The sequence below is a fragment of the Dipteris shenzhenensis genome, chromosome 8 (genome assembly GCF_047967505.1).
Source record: "Dipteris shenzhenensis isolate YYH24624 ecotype China chromosome 8, Dip_SZ_1.0, whole genome shotgun sequence".
NCBI classification, from domain to species: domain Eukaryota; kingdom Viridiplantae; phylum Streptophyta; class Polypodiopsida; order Gleicheniales; family Dipteridaceae; genus Dipteris; species Dipteris shenzhenensis.
The window spans coordinates 12,510,636-12,525,832 of record NC_141603.1 but is presented as its reverse complement, the minus strand read 5'-3'; positions in this window follow the sequence as shown (position 1 = coordinate 12,525,832).

The window sequence follows — 15,197 nt, the reverse complement described above, 5'->3', positions numbered from 1 at the left end:
AACTATTGAGTGTTTGCTCATCAATACTTTCCATCTACCTATTCTAAGATAAGAGATATGCATGATTTATTAAAAAAATAAATTTACTATCTCAAAGTACTTGGGTACATAAAAGTCCTTAAAAGTTGGTTTATTCATAAAACTATTAAGTGTTTGTTTATCTATCCTTTCAATCTACCGATTCATTGCAATAAATAATTCCCTTCATACAACTTAACCTAAGGAGAAAGTTAATTAAAAAGGCATTTATTTTTCAATAGAGAAATTTTCACATAGAAAGGTAATTCAAAAGCTAATTGTTTTTCATAAAACTCTCAAGTATCTTTATTAAACTATTCAGTAACAATAGAGGGATTCGCCATCTCCTTTCCAAATATTGGTCACTTTTCTGCTAAAGGTCATACCACACATTAGATTTGCAAGCTTGCACAGTAGTAGAAACTTTGACATAACTTTCAAGCACTGCCCACAAGTCAAAAATGTGTCATCAGATGTCGATGCTACACTAGCCCTCCTCTAGCATTGTTATTCTATGAATGGAGTAGCAGATTTCAAGATCGTAGATAGATGTTGAACGAGTAGGAGTGATGAATGTTGGAGGTGACCCTGGCATGTCCTATAGGTGAAACACCACCACACGAGCAACTACTTAAAAAATGGAGATGTTCTTACCCATTATGCTCGGGGGGATTTGAACACACAACCTCACAATGTTGAGCTTAGAGCCTTACCAACCAAGGCACAACTTTGGGGGATGAGTATTCCTCACTCATTACAAAAAATTTGGCTCAAAAAGGGCCTTATAAGGGAACCCTTGGGCTGGTGACATGGAAGAATAAGGTGAATAAAACCCAATAGAATATTGGCTGGTGGAGGGCAATAGAATATTGGAAGTGGCCTGACTTCTCTATTTCTTTATTCAATGGCCCAAACAATGAGGTGGAGCACACTACCTAAACTCTCCCATCACGTTTTTTAACTGTAACCAGACTGAGAAACCTAGTTTCTCAACCAGCTTCCCCCTCATTTTTGAGCACCATTTCGAAGTTTTCTTTGCTCCAACCCTCTTTTCAAATTTCCTACTGGCTCTTGAGCGAGAAGGTTCTTTCTCTATTCTCCCTCTCATGGGATGGACTTTCACGCCAAAAGCTCATCATTTCTCTTCTCTAACTGTATTTCCCTCCCATTTCACTCTATTCTTTCAAAACATTCAACATTTTTTAATGAGATTCAACCTACCTTCTTCTTTCTCTATTTTGGACGCTTCTCCTTCAAATCTTGCCACTTCTTGTCTCATCTAAGTCTCATCTGGGATTCTCCCATGATCTGAAATCATTTCATTTAGGAAGACAAGGCAATCAATGTTCTGAGTGAGCCATGAATGATGCAAGGCGTTAGCTCGGGGGGGTCACTATGCATAAACCCTCTATATCACGTGTGTTCAAGGCCTATATTTAAAATCCCTTATCTGTAAATTTTTCATTAATAAAATGTACCCCTTTTCTATACAAATCTGTAAATTTTTTTCAAAACTATTTAAAATAGTCCCTTATGTATATTTATTTCTATAAATTTTAGAAATAAAAAATATCCTTCTGTTGAACTCACATGATAGGGTTACATATGATGAGTGACCCCCCCAACTTGGGTGTTAGGAGTTAGAAGGAGCTACTGGACGAGATTCTTTGAGAAAGGATCAAAGAAGATTGACTTTCAGGCATGGTAGTTGCTGATGCATGAGAATCAATCTTTCTTTTGCCCATCTCTCAATACTAGTTACTTTCCCTACTGCAATCTCTAAGGGTGCATTATTTCGAACCATTTGTGATAGTTTGTGTATGGAGATTCAGGTGAGATAATCTTTGGAACAATGCAACAAAGTGATTATGATGAGATTCGTTTGTTAATGATGTAACTTTGAAGAGACAGTTAGTTCATAGTTCATTTTGTGTAGTTGTGTTGTTTTGTTTTATTTCATGGTTTGAAAACATTGAAATTTTTGTTTGTTTTGTAAGAAATTCCATGAGAAATGAGTCTTTTTCACTCTTACTATCAATGGTTTTCTACAGAATATTGCTTGAAATAGATTTTGAGATGTTTGGGAGCATATAATTTGTTTTGAAGCGAGAACCATCAACTTCATCAATCATGGAACACATTTGGGACCATTGGGAGGGATGAGTTTGATCACATTTTCCTTTCAAAGAACCTTGCTCCAAGAATCAGGTACTGTTCATTCATGTAGTTTTAGAATGTTTTTAGTTTTCAACTCAAATTAGGGTCTATCAAAGAACTTGCATGGAGATTCAGTTAAGAAAACCTTTAGAACAATGCAAGACAATGAATATAACAAGATTTTATGATGCAACTTTGAAGAAGCAGTTAATTTGTAGTTTGTTTTAGTAATTTTTTTGTTTTCTTTTAATACATGATTTAAAGAGGAAGAAAGAATTTTTTGTTTTAAAAGATACACTCTTACTATTGATGTTTTTTACAAAAGATGGTTTGAAATAGATTTGGAGTTATTTGGAAGCATATAATTAGTATTGGAGAAAAATCCATCAATTTCAGCATACTGGATTACAAGAGGGACCATTGCGGAGGACAAGTTTTATCACGTTTTTCTTCAAAGATCCCTATGAGGTATTGTTCATTCACATAGTTTAACAGTGTTTGATGATAAGTAAATGTTTTTTTGAATTTGTAGATTTCAATCGTTAGATTTTGCATGCAATTGGGGTTTTCATTTTTTCTTGGTTTGATACTTTTCTAAAATATGTCATGTTTGTATATTATTTGTTGATGTCAATGTTATATTATATTAGGTGGAAAGTGCATGAAATCATGCAAGCCACTCGAAATTCAAAAAATATGGATATTCATTTTCAAATAGATGGAGAGAATGCACCATTTTTAAAGAGGAATGAATCCTCCTTAGCAAGTGAAAGTGATTAGTAGCTCTTCGAAATCAAAGAAAAGCACGTATGGATTTGTGGTTAGAAGGGAAAATATGTCCAGTAGATCCACAAACTTGTCAGACTCCTCAATTCCATGGATTGACCAGCTTAATAAAGCTACTATGTAAGGGTGAGAATGGTTTGTTAGGATATCAATTGTCAAAGGTTGATTGGTCATGGAGCAAGTAGCCTTCACAGTCAATATTAATCTTTGCTTCATGAAAGAGACAAAGGCATAGGCCCTTTTCTGATGGAAATACCGACCTTTTTTACACTAATTTTTTTTTTTTACAGGCGCAAAGGTTGATATTTATGTCGCTATTAGTGTCGAAAAAGAACGGTCACTATATAAGCGTCGCTATATAGCGACACTAATAAACATTGCTATATAGCAACACTAGTAAACGTCGCTATATAGTGACATTGGTAAACATCGTTATATAGTGACGATTAATAGAAGCTTAAAAAAAACATTAGTGGGGCTAAACAGGGCCATAGCAAGCCCTATTTCGCCCCACTAATGTTTTTTTAAAAGTAATTACAAAAGAATATTGTTTGTTATAAAATTTCCTTTGTGAAAAGGATGATACAAAATTGCTCAAACGAGCCAAGCGACAAAAGCATATACATGTCGAAGATATACAACATTGTTTGTTACAAAATTACTCTTTCAAAAGAGAGGAGAAAAGAAGAAAAGAGGGAAAAAAAGAGAAAAAGAGAGAAAGCATACACTTATGAAAAAAATAGAAAAGAAAATGAAAGAGAGCAAATAAGAGAGGGAAAAAGAAGAGAAAGGAAGAGAAAGGAAGAGGGGAAAAGAGAAGGAAAAAAGACAGGGGAAAAGCATATGAGCATATGAGCATATGAGCATGAATAAGCATAAGTATATGAGCATAATCATAGGCAAATGCATATGCTTATGAAAAGAATAGAAGAGAGGATGAAAGAGAGGAAGAGAGGGAAAAAGAAGAGAAGGAAGAGAAAGGAAGATGAGAAAAGACAAGGAAAAAAGAGGGGGGAAAAGTATATGAGCATATGAGCATAAGCATAGGAAAATGCATATGCTTATGAAAAGAAGAGAAAAGAGGATGAAAGAGAGGAAATAAGAGAGGGGGAAAGAAGAGAAGGAAGAGGAAGGAAGCAAGGGAAAAAGAATGAAAAAAGAGAGGGGAAAAGAGCATAAGCATAAGAGAAGGAAAAAGAAGAGGGGAAAATAAGAAAAGGGAGGAGAAAAGAAGAAAAGAGAGGGAAAAAGAGAAAAAGAGAGAAAGCATATTCCTATGCTTATGCATGAGCATATGAACATATGCTCATGCATAAGCGTAAGCTTATGAGAGAGATACATAGATAAATGAATATGCTTATGAAAAGAAGAGAAAAGAGGATGAAAGAGAGGAAATAAGAGAGGGGGAAAGCAGAGAAAGAAGAGAAAGAAAGAGGGGAAAAGAAGAAAAGAGAGAAAAAAAGAAAAAATTTAAAGAGAGAAATCATATGCTTATGCTTATGCATGAGCATATGAGCATATGCTCATGCATAAGCATAGGCAAATGCATATGCTTATGAAAAGAGGAGAAAAGATGATGAAAGAGAGGAAATAAGAGAGGGGAAAAGAAGAGAAGGAAGAGGGAAAAAGAGAAGGAAAAAAGAGAGGGGAAAAGCATATGAGCATATGAGCATAAGCATAGGCAAATGCATATGCTTATGAAAAGAAGAGAAAAGAGGATGAAAGAGAGGAAATAAGAGAGGAGAAAAGAAGAGAAGGAAGAGGAAGGAAGAGGGGAAAAGAGAATGACAAAAGAGAAGGGAAAAAGAAGAAAACAGAGGAAGAAGAGGAAATAAGAGGGGGAGGGAAAGAGGGGGGAAAGAGGGAGGAAAAGAGGAAAAGAGGGGAATAAGAGGGAATAAGAGAAGAGAGGGAAAGAAAGGGTTCCTACACCCATCACTACAGCTAGCGCTTAAAGCGCTAGCTGCAGGCCAATGCAAATAACAGAAACAAAAAAAGAATAAAAGAGGAAGCACTTTCTTACCTGGAAAAGTCTCACTTCATGTTTCGTGGACTGGCCCTACAAAAGAGAGGAAACATACCATTTTTCAGATAACTAGTTAGAGGGAGGAGAAGTTTGGAGAAGCAACTTTCCAAAGGGATTGGATTGAGGGGACAAGCATAAGCCTACAAATAAGGAGAAAGCATGAAAGGAAAGGAAAGAGAAGGAAGAGAAATACCAAAAAGAGAAGAGGTAAGTCTTCTTTCTTTCACCAAATCTCGTTTTTTATCCTTAATCTCTGAAAATCAAGCATGAAAATTAGCACATAGGCTTAGCAATGCAAGGAGAGGTTTCAACACTCACAAAATGAAATCTCACAAAAAATGAACCTACATTGCTTAAAGAGACACACCTTCTTGAAAAACTTCCTTTCACACAAGTAGAGAGGGAGAAGGGTGGAGAGGGAGCACAAGTGTTAATGGGAGAGGGGGGCTTGGTAGGGGTGAGGAGTATGGGGAATAGAGGAGGAAAGCAAGGTCATTGAATATAATGTGGGAGGAGAGATTATTGCTTTTCTCGCAATAGAGTTGTGAAAGATGGCATCGCATGGGGTTTCGAGATTTAGTTCCCCAGCGTTGCTATATAGCGACACTGGTCAGTCGTTATATAGTGACACTAAAATTATCACTATATAGTGACACTCATACCCTAAAAGTGTCACTATATAGCGACACTCATACTACCCTAAAAGTGTCGCTATATAGCGACACTTATACCCTAGGTGTCGCTATATAGTGACACTTATACCCTAGGTGTCGCTATATACTTATACCCTAAAAACATCACTATATAGCGACGAAACATTGCAAAGCATCGCTATATAGCGACGGGTCATGGCACTTGATCTAAGAAGAGAATCTTAAAGGATTTCCTTGCATTTTTATGTTGTGATTTTCGACGTGTGCAGATAAAAGGGACGAGTGGAAGCTTGCTAGATGATGCATCAATGCTCAAGAACGGAGATTGGCTTATGGAGAGGTGGTATTGTCATTGCACTCATTGCAAGTGAGAAGTACCACATCAATGCTGTATTGTCATGTGCCACTTGAGAATGTATGGGGAGGAGCCTAAACTAGTAACCCACCGTTGGTGGTACACATGGTAATAAATCATCGAAAAGACAATTCTATTTGAGTTCGTGATGAATATTGCATGCATACACGACACAAAATCTTGAGACAAGATCTTATATTTATATGAAACCTTGAGACATGATGAGGAGGGTGGCGAGGGTGGTGTGCGTATATCTTCACACTTTGAGAAGGAGTATAGTCTCCCAGATGTGCCAGATGATGATGAGGGCATGGTGGACATGATGGATTCTATTTTTAGGGGCAATGCATGTGATGTCCGAGTCTGAGGCCGTGTACATGGTACCTTTGATAAAGGAGTTACAGATCTTATGGACAAGAGTGTGGGTCTTTGATATTTCTAGAGCTCCTAGACATACCAATGACATTTTTGTGTGGAACGAGAGTCTTGTATGATTGTGGAGTCATGGCTAACTTCACATAAAATAGGGCAAAGCGTCACTATATAGCGATAGTTTAGGGCATTGATCTAAGAAGAGAGGAAAGGAGCTCATGGGTGGCTATTTTTTGGATCTTAATGGATTTCCTTGCATTTTGTGTTGTGATTTTGGAGGTGTGCAGATGGAAGGGAATGGAAGCTTGTCAGATGATGTGCCAATGCTCGGGAGCACAGAGTGGCTTACGGAGAGGTTGTATTGTCATTGCACTCATTGCAAGCAAGAAGTACGACATCAATGCCGTATTGTCATGTGCCACTTGAGGATGTATGGGGAGGAGCCCAAACTAGTACTCACTATTGGTGGTGCATGTGATGATGGATCATCAAAAAGTCAATGCTATTTGAGCTCATGATTAATATTGCATGCGTACACGACACAAAATCTTGAGACAAGATCTCATATTTACAAGAAACCTTGAGATAGGATGAGGAGGGTGGCAAGGGTGGTGTGCATATACCTTCACACTTTGAGAAGGATTATAGTCTTTTGGATGTGCCAGACAATGATGAGGGTATGGTGGACATGCACGTGATGTCGGAGTTTGAGGCTGTGTACATGGTACCTTTGATAGAGGAGTTACAGATCTTATAGATAGGAGTGCAGGTCTTTGATATTTCCAGAGCTCCTAGACATACCAATGACATTTTTATGTGGAACACATCGATTGAAAGAGAGTCACGTATGATTATGGAGTCATGGCTAACTTCACACAAGATAGCCGAGCAAGTGCTTCAGATACCAATCTTCTCTCCTTGTAGTTGGATTATTGTGGGACCATACACAAAATCTATGAAATTGATTTCAGACGATTTAGTATTTTCATTCTTGATGTAAAATGGTTTAGATCTATTTACGATGGTCTTTGTTCTTCTTGAGCATTGTGAGAAAGTGCATATTAATGATTTAATTAATTGAATCTTTCGTTTTTTAATATTAATATTAATTGGTACATGTACGTAAGTATAGTTTCATATAATTGATAAAATTTGGCACCAATCTTTAATATAGGTGGTTTTTCATCCAGATCATTCTGATCCAAGATGGTAGTACATGATCCAAGTTGCACCATGAAGACAGAGATGTGGATATGGAGATGCCACTACCAATGCCGGATCCAATTGATCCAGATGGATCTAGTGAAGAAGATGAAGATCACAATATGGGCCAAGAGGAAGATGTGCATAATGACATCATACGGGAGGAAGATGGAGATCACGATATTGAGGAAGAAGATGACGATCATCGAGAATCACCTGACTTTATTGAAGAAGATGATCAAGTCTATGGTGAACGTACGATGCCAGAGTACGATGATGATATAGGAGATCAACTCGGTATAGAGTTGGAGATAGACTTGTTTGGCGTACTAGACTTGACTCAAGATGTGTAGCTATTGATGTAAATGCTCTTTATTGATTTTTTTCATCTCAAACATGGACATGAAGATATGAGCTTCAAATTTGATGTACATGCTCTTGTACTTTTATTATTTCAAAGGATCAAACATGTATGCAAAGGAATTTTTTTTGTCATTGGGTAAAACTATCTTTAAAGGTCGGTAAGGGAAAAAACACTCTCTGTAAAACGTTGCTATATAATGACCTTATATAAGTCTGGCAAGTGTCGCTATATAGCGACACTTTTTAAGCCCACTTTGCATACCAATGATTAGTGCCCTGTGTGTGCTAAACATCGATGCTTAACCATTGGAATAAGACCCATGTGTAGTAGTATAACTTTGAAAACAAAGGCTGAAGAGTCTTGGAATTGATAGTTCAGTGTGCAATTAGAACAGGAGATTTGGTGGTTGGCTGGCTTTGAGGTATGATGGAAATTTGAATTTTAATGCAATAATGCAAAAATACTTAGAATATTTTGAAATAACATGTGAGTTTTTTTTGTAGGTGCCAAAAGAGTCACATTCAATTTTGAAGTGGTTTTTTGACCAAACCGATATCCCAAGTGTGATCAAAAGGTCATAACAATGGTGAGCTACTTGAAGTTGAGGGCTATGGATCCTACCATGTAGAATGGCATCTAGCTGCTAGCCTCAAGATTATTAAATGTATGTTTAATGTGGCACATGGAGCAAATACAAGCCATCCTTGTCCACTGTGCATGCAAACAAGAGTACCTGCAAAGGGTGGTAAAAAGAATAAAAAGAAATGGGCCTTTGAACTTGTAGAGATAGATCAAACAAAGGCACTAGATAGGGATGCTCTAGGGAAAGATCCATCATGGAGCCCAATTCTTCAAATTCCTGTTGAGCGAGTACACATTTGTGCGCTTCATGCTATTGTGAGAATAATTGAAAAGTTGGTGCATCTGTACATCATTGATGCATATAACTTGAAGCCCCAACAAGAGAGTGAGAGGATGATTGCAAGAATTGAAAAGGTTCTTTCATATATGGGACTACACTCTAGGCAAGTAAAGATTACAAAAGATGAGAAAAGATCTAGAAAAATAGGCAATGTTCCTTGTAAGCCAAGCTTTGGTGGTGTCAAGGCTTTAAAAAGTTCCTTTCTACAAAGAAGAAGAATGACAAGCTCAAATGTGCTAATGAGTTTGATGTATGGAGAAAGTTACACAATGCCTGTTGTGAATGAGGGGGGAAGGGACAAAAAAGACTGGAAAAGGTGCGAGTGTGGTTAGCTCTTGATAGCTTGGTACCTTTACTACAAAAGAAAAGATTCGAAGAAGATGATGCACATTGTTTCATCAATGCTGTGAATGACTTTAGCTGGAATATCTAGAGATAGCTTGGGGAAAGAATCATTTCATACAGTACATGGTAATCTCTAACTTGGACATTGAGATGTGCATATTGAATGGTCCTATATTTACTTATTTATTTTTCTATTTGGCAGCACATTTTATATGCTCATGCACCATACATGGCATGGAATTATGGAAGCATCAGAATGTGGTCAGGGCATGGAAAGATCGCATTGGCAAGCACGTTTGCATATAATATAGCGACCCAACACAGGGGTGGTAGAACTAAGTCAAGCCCAATGGTTCAATTGGTTCAATGGTGGTATAGGTGTATCGAAATAAAAGCAGTTGCAACACTAGCATTCAAAGAGGCCTTAGTGTCCCATGCAGTGCAAGATGTTAACATGGAACATCAAAGAAGAATAAACAACTCATCAAATGCAAGACAGAATCATCCAAGGTGGCATGCAACCCGTCATAGACAAGGGCACATATGGGTGGAGATAGATAAAAATGATGTTGTAGACTCTTACAATGTGGATGACCATGCATAAGTTTTAGAATTTCTTTGTAATTTTAGTTATGTGATTTGTAGTAAAGCCAACGTATAATGGCATGAGTTGTAATATAAATGAGAAATTTTGAGTTATTGGATGTTAATTATAAGTATTTAGCTCAAGGTCACACTAATTTTACTTTTTTTAGGTTTTTTATTAAAACAAGTATTTTAAAAAATTAGGGTTTTGGGCCAAAGAATGTGCCCTCATTTTCATTTCATTGTTTAAGGAGCTCTCCACTCCCACACCACCTCCCACTTGCCCCTCACATTTCCAACCTATCTCTCGCACCCTCACCTTTCTCTCGCACACTCTCTCCATCCCCTATGGCCAGGCCCAAGATCAAGGCACCATAGAGATTGGCAAAGCCACCTCCAGACTCAGAGACAGAGAGTGATAGCCTCCCCCCCTCCCCCCGATGATCCCCGTTGAAGGAAGAAACTACCAATCCGAAATCCAGACAAGGGGCAAAAGGGACAGAGGAAGGCACAAGAGGAGGGATAGAGGAAGGCACAAGAAGATCCTTTGGTAGAGATGGATGACTCAGAGTGAGGAAGAGGAACAATGAAGGATAGAGTGGAGGACCAAGGAAAGAACAGACAATGAGGGTCCATGCTAATGAGGGAGAGGTGCCCAAGCTCCAAGTGCAGGTCCAAGAGGCCCTCAACATCCAGGAAGAGACCCTCCACATCAAGGGCAAAGAGTCCCTCCTCCAGTGAGGTGGTACAGATTCAAGCCGGGGACAGTGGCAGTTTGGGAGATTAGAAAGTTTCAAAAGTCCATCGATCTGCTCATCTTGATGGCGAGCTTCATAAGGGTGGTACGCAAGGTCATGCAAGACCTCAACCTTAGCCCAACGTCCCAGTTTTACAAGTGCAGAGTTGTGGAGGCTCCTTGGCATATTTCTAGAGATGTCTTGCTTGCCATAAGTAGCATACAGATGAGGCCTACCTAGTAGACCTCATGGATGACACTCAGTTGGCTGCCATCCATAGGAAAAGGGTCTTGGTGACTGCCGCAAACATGCAATTTATTATATGTCTTAGGAAGTCCAAGGGCACTTAGGGATTTTGTATGCTCTGCCTTGTACTCTACCTATGGGCATCTATCTTGTACTCTACCTACGGGCATCTACCTTGTACTCTGCCTACGGGAATTAATATAGTAAAATGTCTTTTTTAGAATTGTCTTTATATGTGCAATCTCAAATTTATTTTTAGTGTGTTTGCAATCTATTCATTTACTTAGATGCAATCTCAATTTACTTACAAAAGACTTTCTGATGACGTATACAATAGCAAAATGAAATAATAAACACCAAATCTTAATAGAACATGCAAAAGGAAATAATACTCAATTTTACTTAACATAGAAAAGGAAACAATGTTCTGTAGCGGGAAGAGAAAATAATTTGAAAATGGTATTCTTTATTGACATAGAGTAGTATCACATAGAGAAGTAACTTTCCAAAGGGATTGGATTGAGGGGACAAGCATAAGCCTACAAATAAGGAGAAAGCACAAAAGGAAGGGAAAGAAGAGGAAGAGAAATACCAAAAAGAGAAGAGGTAAGTCTTCTTTCTTTCATCAAATCTGGTTTTTTGTCCTTAATCTCTGATAATCAAGCATGAAAATTAGCACATACGGTTAGCAATGCAAGGAGAAATTGTTTCAGCACTCACAAAATGAAATCTCACAAAAAATGAACCTACATTGCTTAAAGAGACACACCTTCTTGAAAAACTTCCTTTCACACAAGTAGAGAGGGAGAAGGGTGGAGAGGGAGCACAAGTGTCAATGGGAGAGCGGCTTGGTAGGGGTGAGGAGTGTGGGGAATAGAGGAGGAAAGCAAGGTCACTAAATATAATGTGGGAGGAGAGATTTTTGCTTTTCTCACAATAGACTTGTGAAAGATGGCCTCACGTGGGCTTTTTAGGTTTTAGTTCCCCAGCATCGCTATATAGCGACACTGGTCAGTCGTTATATAGCGACACTAAAAGTGTCACTGTATAGCGACACTCATACCCTAAAAGTGTCGCTATATAGCGACAATTATACCCTAGATGTCGCTATATAGCGACACTTATACCCTAGGTGTCGCTATATACTGATACCCTAAAAGCATCGCTATATAGCAACAAAATAGAGCAAAGTGACAGTTCAGGGCACTTGATCTAAGAAGAGAGGGAAGGAGCTCATGGGTGACTATTTGTGAATCTTAATTGATTTCCTTGCATTTTGTTTTGTGATTTTCGACATGTGCAGATAAAAGGGACAAGTGGAAGCTTGTTAGATGATGCACCAATGCTCGAGAGGGCAGAGTGGCTTATGGAGAGGTTGTATTGTCATTGTACTCATTGCAAGTGAGAAGTACAACATCAACGTCGTATTGTCATGTGCCACTTGAGAATGTATGGGGAGGAGCCCAAACCAGTAACCCACCATTGGTGGTGCACGTGGTGATGAATCATTGGAAAGTCAATTCTATTTGAGTTCGTGATGAATATTGCATGCGTACATGACACAAAATCTTGAGACAAGATCTTATATTTGGCGAGGGTGGTGTGCATATACCTTCACACTTTGAGAAGGAGTATAGTCTCCTGGATGTGCCAGATCATGATGAGGGTATGGTGGACATGATGGATTCTATTTTTAGGGGCAATGCATGTGATGTCCAAGTCTGACGCAGTGATAAAGGAGTTATGAATCTTATGGACAAGAGTGTGGGTTTTTTATATTTCCAGAGCTCCTAGACATACCAATGACATTTTTGTGTGGAACACATTGATTGAAAGAGAGTCACGTATGATTGTGGAGTCATGGCTAACTTCACACAAAACAAGGCAAAGCGTCGCTATATAGCAACAGTTTAGGGCACTTGATCTATAAAGAAAGGGAAGGAGCTCATGGGTGGCTATTTTTTGGATCTTAATGGATTTCCTTGCATTTTGTGTTGTGATTTTGGAGGTGTGCAGATGGAAGGGAGTGGAAGCTTGTTAGATGATTTGTCAATGCTCGGGAGCCTAGAGTGGCTTATGGAGAGGTTGTATTGTCATTGCACTCATTGCGAGTGAGAAGTATGACATCAACGCCGTAATGTCATGCGCCACTTGAGGATGTATGGGGAGGAGCCCAAACCACTATGCACCGTTGGTGGTACATGTGATGATGGATCATTGAAAAGTCAATGCTATTTGAGTTGGTGATTAATAATGCATGTGTACACGACACGAAATCTTGAGACAAGATCTTATATTTACAAGAAATCTTGAGACAGGATGAGGAGGGTGGCGAGGGTGGTGTGCATATACCTTCACACTTTTAGAAGGAGTATAGTCTCCCAGATGTGCCAGATGATGACGAGGGTATGGTGGACATGATGGATTCTAGGGGCAATGCACGTGATGTCCTAGCCTGAGGCCATGTACATGATACCTTTGATAGAGAAGTTATAGATCTTATGGACAAGAGTACAAGTCTTTGATATTTCCAGAGCTGCTAGACATACCAATGACATTTTTGTGTGGAACACATCGACTGAAAGAGAGTCACGTATGATTGTGGAGTCATGGCTAACTTTACACAAGATAGCCGAGCAAGTGCTTCGGATACCAATCTTCTCTCCTCATAGTTGGATTATTGTGGGACCATACATAAAATCTATGAAATTGATTTCAGACAATTTAGTATTTTCATTCTTGATGTGAAATGGTTTAGATCTATTTACGACGGTCTTTGTTCTTCCTGAGCATTGTGAGCAAGTGCATATTAATGATTTAATTAATTGAATCTTTCATTTTTAAATATTAATTGGTACATTTATTTAAGCATAGTTTCATATAATTAATAAAATTTGGCACCAATTTTCAATATAGGTGGTTTTTCATCCGGATCATTTTCATCCAAGATGGTAGTACGTGATCCAAGTTGCACCATGAACTAAGCAAAATTTTAAAGATAGAGATGTGGATATGGAGATGCCACTCCCAATGCCGGATCCAATTGATCCAGATGAATCTAGCAAAGAAGATGAAGATCACAATATGAGCCAAGAGGAAGATGTGCACAATGACATCATACCGGAGGAAGATGGAGATCACGATATTAAGGAAGAAGATGATGATCATCAAGAATCACCTGACTTTATTGAAGAAGATGATCAAGTCTATGGTGAACGTACGATGCCAGAGTACGATGATGATATAGGAGATCAACTTGGTATAGAGTTGAAGATAGACTTGTTTGGCGTACTAGACTTCGCTCACGATGTGAAGCCGTTGATGTAAATGCTCTTCATTGATTTTTTTCATCTCAAACATGGACATGAATATATGAGTTTCAAATTTGATGTACATGCTCTTGTACTTTTATTATTTCAAAGGATCAAATATGTATGCAAAAGAATTTTTTTTGTCATTGGGTAAAACTATCTTTAAAGCTCGGTAAGGGAAAAACACTCTGTGTAAAATGTTGCTATATAACTACCTTATACAAGTCTTGCAAGTGTCGCTATATAGCGACACTTTTTAAGCCCCCTTTGCATACCGTTGATTAGCACCCCGTGTGCACTAAACGTTGGTGCTTACCCGTCAGGATAAGGCCGGTGTGTAGTAGTGTAACTTTGAAAACAAAGGCTGGAGAGTGGAATTGACAGTTCAGTGTGCAATCAAAATAGGAGATTTGGTGGTTGGTTGGCTTTGAGGTATGATGGAAATTGGAATTTTAATGCAATAAGGCAAAAACACTTAGAATATTTTGAAATAACATGTGAGTTTTTTTTGCAGGTGCTAAAAGAGTCACATTCAATTTTGAAGCAGTTTTTTAACCAAACTGATATCCCAAGTGTGATCAAAAGGTCATAACAATGGTGAGCTACTTGAAGTTGAGGGATATGGATCCTACCGTGTAGAATGGCATCTAGCTGCTAACCTCAAAACTATTAAATGTATGTTTAATGTGGCATATGGAGAAAATACAAGCCATCCTTGTCCACTGTGCATGCAAACAAGAGTACCTACAAAGGGTGGTAAAAAGAATAAAAAGCAATGGTCCTTTGAACTTGCAGAGATAGATCAAACAAAGGTACTAGAGAGAGATGCTCCAAGGAAAGATCCATCATGGAGCCCAATTCTTCAAATTCCTCTTGAGCCAGTACACATTTGTGCGCTTCATGCTATTGTGAAAATAATTGAAAAGTTGGTGCATCTGTACATCATTGATGCATATAACTTGAAGCCCCAACAAGAGAGTGAGAGGATGATTGCAAGAATTGAAAAGCTTCTTTCAGATATGGGACTACACTCTGGGCAAGTAAAGATTACAAAAGATGAGAAAAGATCTGGAAAAAAAGGCAATGTTTCTTGTAAGCCAAGCTTTGGTGGTGTCAA